The following is an 11,920-nucleotide window of genomic DNA, read 5'->3' on the forward strand; positions in this document are numbered from 1 at the left end:
TTTGTAAATTGTTTTTTTGGGTGATAATGGTTAGTAATTCATACTAATTTTATTAAAAAATATCGGCTTTTTAAATTTAATTTTGAGAATGCGATGGAAGAACAGAAAATAAGAGCAACAGGGATGGAAATAAGTGGTTTACCATGAACCCGGGGCAAGTAGATTTTGGGCCTGGGCAACTCAATTTCAAAAGTTGGTGTAAACTTCTTTTTTTTAAGCTTAAAACAATTCACTGCAATAAAATTGAAAAACAATTGATCACCATGGATCAATACTAGTTAAATAACATTCATTATTTAGGAATAGGACATGATTCAATTCAGGCTCATAATAAACATCATGCATTGAACATGTGTTGTCAGCAAATGTATTTAATTATCTATTATTTTATTAAAAGAATGTATATATTCCATGTTCATATTTCTGGGGGCTCGTTATTCTTTATCTGGGCAACCAAAATACTAAAGATGGTTTGCCCACAATAGTAACAGTTAGTTTCAATCCCTGGCATATCATTGTATCTCTATTGTTATAAGCATTGCATTAAAGTTGTGATTAGGTTAGCCTGTTGTTTATGGTATATTTACATTTTAGCTTGACTGTTATGTAGAGAATATATATAGTCGAGCTATCCTACTCAACCCGGCGTCGGCTTGCGCATTGGAATGTTTGCGTACCACCTCAAATATATTTCCTATGTCCATTTGACAATTGCTTTTATATTTTGCATACTTCATTAACCGACATAAACCCAATCTATAAACAAGAGCAGACAACTCATTTACTGTATCAAGCATTTTAACAGAATTAGGAGCCCTTTTTCACTTAGAATAATATGCATGTCCCTTGACATATTTGCGTTCATACAATACACCATGTATTTTTGCTTATTAACCAACATGACCCCCAATGTGCTAAACAAGAGCAATAACGTAATCATCGCATTTTGTAACAATTATGGCCTTTTAACCCAGTTTTTCGGAAGGAAAAAACTGGTTATTAGATTGGCGAATGCGGGCGGGCTGGCTGGCGGGCTGGCGGATAAGCTTGTCCGGGCCATAACTATGTCGTTCATTGTCAATTTTAAAATTTCCATTTGGCACATTTGTCACCATCATTGGACGGTGTGTCGCGCGAAATAATTACGTCGATATCTCCAAGGTCAAGGTCACACTTTGAGTTCAAAGGTCCAAAATGGCCATAAATGAGCTTGTCCGAGCCATAACTATGTCGTTCATCGTCAGATTTTAAAATCAGTTGGCACATTTGTTCACCATCATTGGAGGGGTGTCGCGCGAAATAATTACGTCGATATCCTCAAGGTCCAGGTCACACTTGAGTTCAAAGGTCAAAATGGCCATAAATAGCTTGTCCTGGCCATAACTATGTCATTCATTGTGAGATTTTAAAATCATTTGGGCACATTTTGTTCACCATCATGGGACGGTGTGTCCCCACGAAAGAATCACGTCAATATCTCCCTGTCAAGGGCCGCCACGACTAAAAATAGATTTAAAAAAAAAAAAAACTTTCAAAGGGGTTAATTTTTTTTGGTCATTTCAAAGTTTTCAGTTTGAGTTTTCTCCCTTTATCAGATTTTTTTTTCACAATGAAACCTGGTTTGTGACAATTTTGTCCCTTGTTTTCACTTAGAATAAGCATATATGATAAATCTATTATTAAGTTTGCGTACCACCGTTTAATTGCCATAACTTGTTTATTATGCTCCCCCCCCCAAATTTTTTAGGGGAGCATATAGTCGCCGCTTCGTCTGTCCGTCGGTGCACAAATTTGTTTCGTACCCATTTTTTTTGTACCCAAATTATATATGTACCCTTTTTTTTCGTACCCAATAGTTTTTTTGTACCCTAATTTTTTCGTTCCCTATAGGTTTTCATAACCAAATTTTTTTCCGTACCCAATTTTTTTTACACAAATTTGTTCGAACCCAATTTCTTTGAACCCATTTGTTCGTACTCAAATTTTTTCGTACCCAAATTCGTTTTGTTCCCAATTTTTTTTGTACCCAATTTTTTATTTGAACCTTTTTTTTCGTACCAAATAGTTTTTTCGTACCCTAATTTTTTTTCATAACCAATTTTTTGTTCGTACCCACATTTTTTTTGTACCCAATTTTTTCGTACACAAATTTGTTCGTACCCAAATTTCTGCTTCGTACCCATTTGTTCGTAACTCATTTTTTTTTCGTACACAAATTTTTTCGTACCTTATTTTTTTATTTGTACCCCATTTTTTTCGTACCAAAATAGTTTTTTTTTTCGTTCCCTTATTTTGTTTGTACCCTTTTTATCGACTCAAATTTGTTTCGTACCCAAATTTGTTATTTTTTTTTTTCCTACCCGCATATTTTTTAGTTCGTACCATTTTTTTTTAGAATAATCGATTTTCAATTTGATTTCATCTCTCCACTCATTCCATCCCGCGAAACCCTTAAGGGGTTCGCAAGTCTAGTATGGAATGAGTGATGTATTGGACGTCATCATTGATGACGTTCATTCGAACGAATGATAAAGGGGGCTAAGTTTCATTAAGTTGGTGCATATAGCCGCGATTTGAGGCGCTTGAAAACTGGCCGAACACGTTTGCTGAAATTTGACATGTATATGGACCAGAATGCGATCTACCGTTGGCGTAGGCGTTATAACCTGGGAAAAATCAAGTTTTTTTATTAAATCACGAAAAAGTTTCGCAAGTTTGACAAAACCGGAATTACAAAATGCGGTATGTGGATATACCGAAACCCTACCGAAATCCCCGAAATCAAACTTTGATAAAACATGTTTCATTAGTGATTTCAGTGTATTTCGCAAACGATCTATATTAAAATACGCAGTTTTTCAATACACAATCATATTATGGGGATTTCGTGGATTTCTGGGGATTTTGGTAATTACGGGAAATTCGGTATTTCTTCACACCCGTCAAAATGGTCGACTTTCGTCAGAATGAACGCTTAGAAAGTATTTACAAAAAAACATCATCTCAAACGATGTAAGTGAACGCTACTTATCTGTTTTGGTAGATAAGTATACGATCCATTGGAAAACACCAACATTTGACATATAAAAAACGCCAGTGGATATGGAAATCTTCATCGTTTGAAATAGCGACGGCGTCGACCAAAGGCGAAAAGAACGCGAGAAAGTATTAACAAAATAACATAATTAAAATGATGTCAAGTGAACGCTAATTCGCTGTTTTGTAGATAAGTATACGATCTATTGAAAACCATAACATTTGACATAAAACACCCGTGGATATGCAAATCTTCTGCGTACCAATAGCAGACATCATGCGGCGTCTAATCTGAGTCTACGCTGTTTGCCAAGGCCGATAGTATAATGAATGGAAATGCACAAACTCAGCAACTGGCAAGCATATATGCATTAGTAGATTGTTTCGTGATTATTTAGAAAACGACTACATAATTCTTTGGTTCAGCCAGTGCAACTTAACAGAAATAAGTATAATAGTTTCTACACCTGACAACAATGTGCCAACTTATACAAGGTAAGTTGTTTACATTAATTTAAATATTTCAAGCTTACAGTATACAACAATAAACAGCTGGCACAATGTAATGTCAATCGTTTTAATTTTAATAAGCCCCGTGGTTAATTACCCTTTTAATCTTATGGTTCAATGCATCTCTAACACCTTCAATTGACATTCTCGGCTCGGGTACTACTTACCGGTACATGTACCCCGGGTACTCTTAACTTTACTTACATGTAGCCCGGGTACGGTAAAGAAACTTAAACATACCCGCAAATATTAGATTGTATCCGAGTTGTATATCTGCCAAAAATCCGATGTCGTTAAACATGCTAGCGATTAAAGTAAAACAATATTGTTTACCTTAAAGAAACTTCTCTTTAAAAAAAATCTGCATCAACATGCTTTTTAGTATGAGTGTTGAGAGGACGCCGTATGAATAATCAAGTAATCAAGAATACGTCTCTGTTTTCTGCTTTTATTTCCTTCATGTATAATTACGATAAGGATTGACGACTAACATTGACGGCAATGATAACAAGCATTGAAAACTAACACTAACGACAAGGATTGGCGACTAGATGTAACATTGACGATTCTCTACAATAAATGAAATTAACAATAAAGAATGAATAATACGATTATAGTACAACAGATCTGCTATTCGAAGTATAATATGATAGCATACACTCATTAGAATAAAAGGTTTCATAAATAGCATTTGAAACATTTTCAATAAATATCGAAATATCTTATACAATATTTATTACACAGCATGAATTATTTGTTAAAACATAATATAAATACCAAATATGGTGTTCCCCATTTAACGGACCTCGCAAACCAAAAATGTTTCTTTAAAAAAATCTATGACGGTAAAAAGTGAACGTGCGACATCGCGGAAAATATACTTGACAACGTCATACAATGACGCGACTTTAAACAATTTAAGATTTTAAATTGAATCACATTAATGATTGTAAAAATGAGTTTTGATAATACATTGTATAAATGCCATTTAACAGAAATTGACATAAATGTAAACATAATTAATTTTTACAAAATAGCCGACAACAACCGATTTAGTGTTAAAATTCCCGGGTATGTTTTAGTATATTTACCGTACCCAGGGTACGAGCCTTACTAACTGTATTATTATTATATCTCACCGACTACCTTTACCTTGTTGTGTTTCAACCTGAAATTTATGTAAAATCCGGCTTTCTTTACTTTTATTTTTCATTCATTTGATTACGCAAATTGTTGACGTATCTCGTGGAAAATTATTTGAATCTTTGGATTTAGTGACGACAAGCTGGAAGTGTCAATTTATTTTTTACAATGAATCTAAGATGTATTTAATTTTTGTGTGTTTGTCATGCATAGTTCAGTGTTTTCCAGAAAAATTTGAGTAGCCAGTTATATGGCCGGCAACTATGCAGTAAAACCAAAGCATTTGTGACATTTACTTGATATATTTGGGAAAAGTAGCCGGCATCAAGAGTTAATGTAACCGGCAAGATCGCTAGCAGCCGGTATTTAAAGAGAACACTGATAATAGTAAACTAAATCTCTACGACGGGATTACAGCTTTGTAAAATTGTTTTTTGGGTGATAATGGTTAGTAATTCATACTAATGTTATTAAAAAAATATCGGCTTTAAATTTAATTTTGAGAATGGGATGGAAGAACAGAAAATGAAGAGCATACAGGGATGGAAATAAGTGGTTTACCGTGAACCCGGGACAAGTAGATTTTGGCCTGGGCAACTCAATTTCAAAAGTTGGTAAACTTCTTTTTTTTAAAGCTTAAAACAATTCACTGCAATAAAAATTGAAAAAACAATTGATCACCATGGATCAATACTAGTTAAATAACATTCATTATTTAGGAATAGGACATGATTCAATTCAGGCTCATAATAAAACATCATGCATTGAACATGTGTTGTCAGCAAATGTATTTAATTATCTATTATTTATTAAAAGAATGTATAATATTCACATGTTCATATTTCTGGGCTCGTTATTCTTTATCTGGGCAACCAAAATACTAAAGATGGTTGCCCACAATAGTAAACAGTTAGTTTCAATCCCTGGCATATCATTGTATCTCTATTGTTATAAGCATTGCATTAAAGTTGTGATTGAGGTTAGCCTGTTGTTTATGGTATATTTACATTTTAGCTTGACTGTTATATATGAAATATATATAGTCGAGCTAATCCTACTCAACCCGGCGTCGGCGTGCGCATTGGAATGTTTGCGTACCACCTCAAATATATTTCCTATGTCCATTGACATATTGCTTTTATATTTTGCATACTTCATTACCGACATAACCCCAATCTATAAACAAGAGCCGACAACTCATTTACTGTATCAAGCATTTTAACAGAATTAGGCCCTTTTTCACTTAGAATAATATGCATATTATTGATAAATCTATGTTAAGTTTGCATATGACCTCAAATATTTTTTATGTCACTTGACATATTGCGTTCATACACCATGTATTTTGCTTATTAACCAACATGACCCCAATGTATAAACAAGAGCAGATAACTGTATCAAGCATTTTGTAACAATTATGGCCTTTTTTTCACTTAGAATAAGCATATAATTGATAAATCTATTATTAAGTTTGCGTACCACCTTTAAATTGCCATAACTTGTTTATTATGCTCCCCCCCAAATTTTTTAGGGGGAGCATATAGTCGCCGCTTCGTCTGTCCGTCGGTGCACAAATTTGTTTCGTACCCAATTTTTTTTGTACCCAAATTTATATATGTACCCTTTTTTTTTCGTACCCAAATAGTTTTTTGTACCCTTATTTTTTCGTTCCCTATAGGTTTTCATTACCAAATTTTTTTTTCGTACCCAATTTTTTTTTTACACAAATTTGTTCGAACCCAAATTTCTTTAAACCCATTTGTTCGTACTCAAATTTTTTTCGTACCCAAATTCGTTTTGTTCCCAATTTTGTTTGTACCCAAATTTTTATTTCAACCTTTTTTTTTCGTACCCAAATAGTTTTTCGTACCCTAATTTTTTTTCATAACCAATTTTTTTTTCGTACCCACATTTTTTTTGTACCCAATTTTTCGTACACAATTTGTTCGTACCCAAATTTCTTCGTACCCATTTGTTCGTACTCATTTTTTTTTCGTACACAAATTTTTTCGTACCTTATTTTTTATTTGTACCCATTTTTTTCGTACCAAAATAGTTTTTTGGTTCCCTTATTTTGTTTGTACCCTTTTTATCGTACTCAAATTTGTTTTCGTACCCAAATTTGTTTTTTTTTCCTACCCACATATTTTTCGTACCATTTTTTTTAGAAATAATCGATTTCAATTTGATTTCATCTCTCCACTCATTCCATCACGCGAAACCCTTAAGGTGTCGCAACTCTAGTAATTATAATTAAAGTACTAAAACCCACACATGCATTTAAAAATATATTAAATTAATTAAATTAGGAATAAAGTGAGGCAAATATGTTTGAGAGTTGCTCTCACATATACATAAAACTTGCATATTTTCTTTTTAAAACACTATATTCAGTGAAATATGTTTTTTGACATATAATTTGAATATTGAAAAACTTGTATAACATTTTTCAATTATTATCCAACATTATTCCATGTGAAACGCGCGTATTAACAGAGAATACTATTTGCCATTTTGCATAATTAGATTTTAAAACAAAAATAAAATAATTTGAAATATGGAATGAGTGCTGTATTGGACGTCATCATTGATGACGTTCAATCGAACGAATGATAAAGGGGGCTAAAATTCGTTAAGCTCCAGCGTATAGCAGCGATTTGGGAGTCTTGAAAACTGGTCTGTAACTTTTGCTGAAATTTGACATGTATATGGACCAGAACTCGATCTACACGATGGCGTATTCGTCATATCTGGGAAAAGTCCAGTTTTTGATAAAATTACGAAAAAGTGGTGTTTTTTATTGCGCAATCGCTATAAAATGAGTTCTCGCCGGAAGCGTTAATAGCGTTAATAGCAACCCAAACACAATTCAACACAAGGAGACAATTCACGCGATAGACACTTCAAATTTGATTTTAATTAATACATATTGCGATTTATTCCCAAATTAATAAATAAATTCATATTGCGTTTAACATACATAGCTGAACCCGTTTAGAAAATATTAACAAAACAAACAAAAACAAACAACAGTTAAATTTCATTAATGTAAATATGGTAACCTGATTACATATCCACTAGCGTACACATGAAAAATAGTTCGCAAGTAAACAACAAACAATCAAATTTAAACGCAAATAAGTTAACAAAATATATAAAATAAATCCGAGAAATCGATACTTAAAACTACAATTTCTGCACTAAAAACATTTTTGAGAGTCATTAAAACACATTATTTCGGAAGTATACAACCAACATTCAATATGGCTGCCAATGAACGTTCGAAAAGAACGCGAGAAAGTATTTACAAAATAACATCATCAAAATAGTTAAAGTGAACGCTACTTCTCGCCGTTTTTTAGATAAGTATACGATCTATTGAAAAACACTAGCATTTGACATAAACACACCCGTGGATATGGAAATAGACATCACGCGGCTCCCGCATTTTGCGCTGTGTACGGTTGTTCAGAAAACTTGGTAAGTGTCATTGTGTTCTTGAATTTGTCCGATGAGTTGAATTTTATATACCATTACCATGTGAGAAAGTTTTCAAACACATTTATTTCTCACGAAACTTACCTTTAAAAATAAACAACACAAATATTAGTGGCACGAACTGGTATTGGCACGAAACGACAATCAACCGTTAAAGTTCAAGGGCATAATTTGAATGGAAATACATGTGTTGAATATTGGATAAATTAATCGTTTTGCCGTTAAAAGGGTAATTTTTTTTGGTTTGCTTTGCTTATTTTTTTATCAAAACACAAGTTTTATAGTTTGATTTCTGTATAACAGTTCAGTTAACGTTATATCTTGAATTTATTAATATCGATTAGATGTCGGAGTTTGCACATTTCGGACGTTGCTATGCAAGTTAGTTCTCGATAGAATATACTGTTTTACCTTTTCGCATACAGTTGTGCAGCTGTTTTTCCATGTAATGATGCAATGTTTAACGTCTGGAATACCCCCCCTCGATGTTATAAATCATTAACTTCTCAAATTATAAGCATCGTCAACTTGACAAAGTTCTGTCAAGATTTAATATTTTTATTTAATTAATAATTAGTAGAATATGTAAAGCTGAGTAACATTAATTCAGACTGATTTCTGATTAGGGCAGTGGTTCACCTGATTCTCATATAGGTTCACCACACCACAATTTATAGCAGTACAAAAACAAATAGCTTGTAATTATAATTGATAAATGTGAATGTTTAATTTATTTGTTTGCAACAATTTGGAACCTTTTGGTTTGAGCATTGTAAGCCTAGTGTATATTTGCCCCTTTGTTCAGCACACATGAATTGATATGGAATACAGCTATATCTTGTGTGGCGTATTTTCATTTAAACTCTGGATTTTAATGACTACAAGTCAGTCGTGCAGTTAAATATGTTTTTAAGCATAGAAAGAATCCAATATTATTTTGGATTTTGTGTTTGCCATGCATAATTTAAATTTTCATAGGAATAAAATAACTTACAGCGACAGGATTACGGCTTTGTTATGTTAAGCATATGATACAAATGTAATTAAGAATTAGTGTGGTTGTAAATAAATTTTGAGAAATGGAACGCAAAAAAATCACAGAAAATGGAAGTTCGTGCATGTTACTGTGTCTTGCAACTTTATAATATTGTTTTAAGAATTGGATTAAAGTTTAAATTTAGGTAAGCGTGTTGCTTATACTAAATTTAGTTCTTTATGTCTCCTTTGCTCATTGGTATGAAATGCGTATCTCGTGTAACGTAATTTCATTAAAACTCTGGATTTTAATGACGACAAGTCAGACGTGTTATTTTATTTAACAGTAAAATATTTTTTAAAGCATCAAAAGATTGTAAAAATATTTCCGATTGTATTTTTGTCATGCATAATTTAATCTTCCATAAGAATAAATAACTCGCTGCGTAAAGATTTCGGTTTCCTTAATCATGTTTTAGGTAAGAATGGTTAGCATTTGATGCACAAATTAAAAAAAAAAATAGTGTGGTTTTTATTAAATTTTGAGAAAGAGAAGGATGACCAAAATTGGAGGTTCAAATCTTTGTAACTTTATTGTTTTTAAGCAAAGGATTAAAGTTAAAATTGATGTACATGTAAGCATGTTGTTAATGCTAAATTGAGTTTTTTTATGACTCCTTCGCTTCTGTATTGCGACACCTTAAGGGTTTCGCGTGATGGAATGAGTGTGGAGTTCAAATGAATTTGAGATTTTTTTACAAAGTGCGTGCAGTTACCGTATCTTGCAACTTTATTGTTTTAAGAATTGGATTAAAGTTTAAATTTAGGTAAGCGTGTCGCTTATACTAAATTTAGTTCTTTATGTTTCCTTTGCTCTTATATGGTATGAAATGCGTATCTCGTGTAACGTAATTTCATTCAAACTCTGGATTTTAATGACGACAAGTCAGACGTGTTATTTTATTTAACAGTAAAATCTTTTTTAAAGCCTCAAAAGATTGTAAAAATATTTCCGATTGTATTTTTGTCATGCATAATTTAATCTTCCATAAGAATAAAATAACTCGCTGCGTCAAAATTTCGGTTTCCTTAATCATGTTTTAGGTAAGAATGGTTAGCATTTGATACACAAATTAAAAAAAAATAGTGTGGTTTTTAATAAATTTTGAGAAAGAGAAGGATGACCAAAATTGGAGGTTCATATCTTTGTAACTTTGTTGTTTTAAGCAAAGGATTAAAGTTAAAATTGATGTAAATGTAAGCTTGTCATTAATACTAAATTTAGTTTTTTTATGACTCCTTCGCTTCTGTATATACAATGTATACACTACGTGACCCGTGATTGTTGCCTAATTTGCGGAGTCAAGGCGGACAGTTTTGATTTTTGAGATTTCACGTGATTCGTCACTCTGCCGTCGCGCGAGAGCAAGATAATCTTCGCCCTGATTCCCCTCAGTTTTGCGGTGATTCGCCGTGATTGCAGTGGATATCGGTGACATCGATGATTCAGCAATTCATGCATATAAACCGAATTGTATCGATAACTGTATACATAACGCTTTTCTAATGTTCACAATTATCAAATAATCCAACATAATTACAACTTCACTTACGAAAAAAATAATCTTAAACATTTATGTCGGTAAATATGCTTGAGAATTTCATTAACACAACCATATGACTACGCCATTTTTCAGAAGTGTAAAGAGTACAGTGCATAATGTGGGACGAGCGTATTTAAAAAGCTTATATCATATTTCTCGTAAATTACCAAATTATTAGTTTTGTCTAAATCAAATACCATGTATAGATAAACAAGGTATTTATAACAGACCAATGACGAAACAGTATGCAACTTTCAATTTAGACAGTGCTACATGTATATGGCAACAATATGGAATTTGAAAAGTGGTAGTGTATTCGGGCCAGGAATATAATTAAATAATGTTTACATGTTATGTTCAATAATTATTGCATGATCATTCTGCGCTGTTATATTAATTTGGAGCCGTTAAAGCTTCCGACATTACTTCATCAAATTCATGTCGAACGGGAGTATTTTAGCTAATACGCCCATTGTATACAACAACAACAAAAGCTTTATTATTGCAATGTATAATGTAAATGTATACATATATGTTACATGTACATGCGGTGATGCGAGAATTGCAGCAAAAATCACGGGTCGCGTAGTGTAGTATGAAATACATATCTCGTGTAACATAATTTCATGTAAACTCTGGACTTTAATGACGACAAGTTGGATGTACGCAGGGGTTTTTTTTACTAAGAAAGTGACGCCGATATTCGGCGTCTTCCCCTACCAGAAATTTTCCCCTAAAAATACCATTTCCCCTCCAAAAATATAATTTTTCACCAAAATATAATATTTTACCCTCAAAGAATTTTTCTTTTTTCTTTTGGGAAGTCGACGCTTATCCAATTTGTACCATGTACAACGATCTCGCTCTCTCTCTCTCTCTCTCTCTCTCCCGACGAACACTCAAATCTGGGAATCCCAGTGATTCTATATATAGCTCTTAAATTACGTCATGGAAACCGGGCAACTAATCGTATTAATCATGTGACTATTTTACTGGATTCCGGTCTTGCGCGAGAAGGGTGTTTCGTCAATTAATTACCGGAAACCAGTCGAATTTTCATCCGGGTTATGTGAAAGCCAAGATATAAACGTTAAAACAGAAAAAGTCTCATAATTGGCTAGTGCTGCAACAATATACCGGTTTATCGGTATATA

This window comes from Dreissena polymorpha, chromosome 3 (assembly GCF_020536995.1).
Source record: "Dreissena polymorpha isolate Duluth1 chromosome 3, UMN_Dpol_1.0, whole genome shotgun sequence".
Classification (NCBI taxonomy): Eukaryota; Metazoa; Mollusca; class Bivalvia; order Myida; family Dreissenidae; genus Dreissena; species Dreissena polymorpha.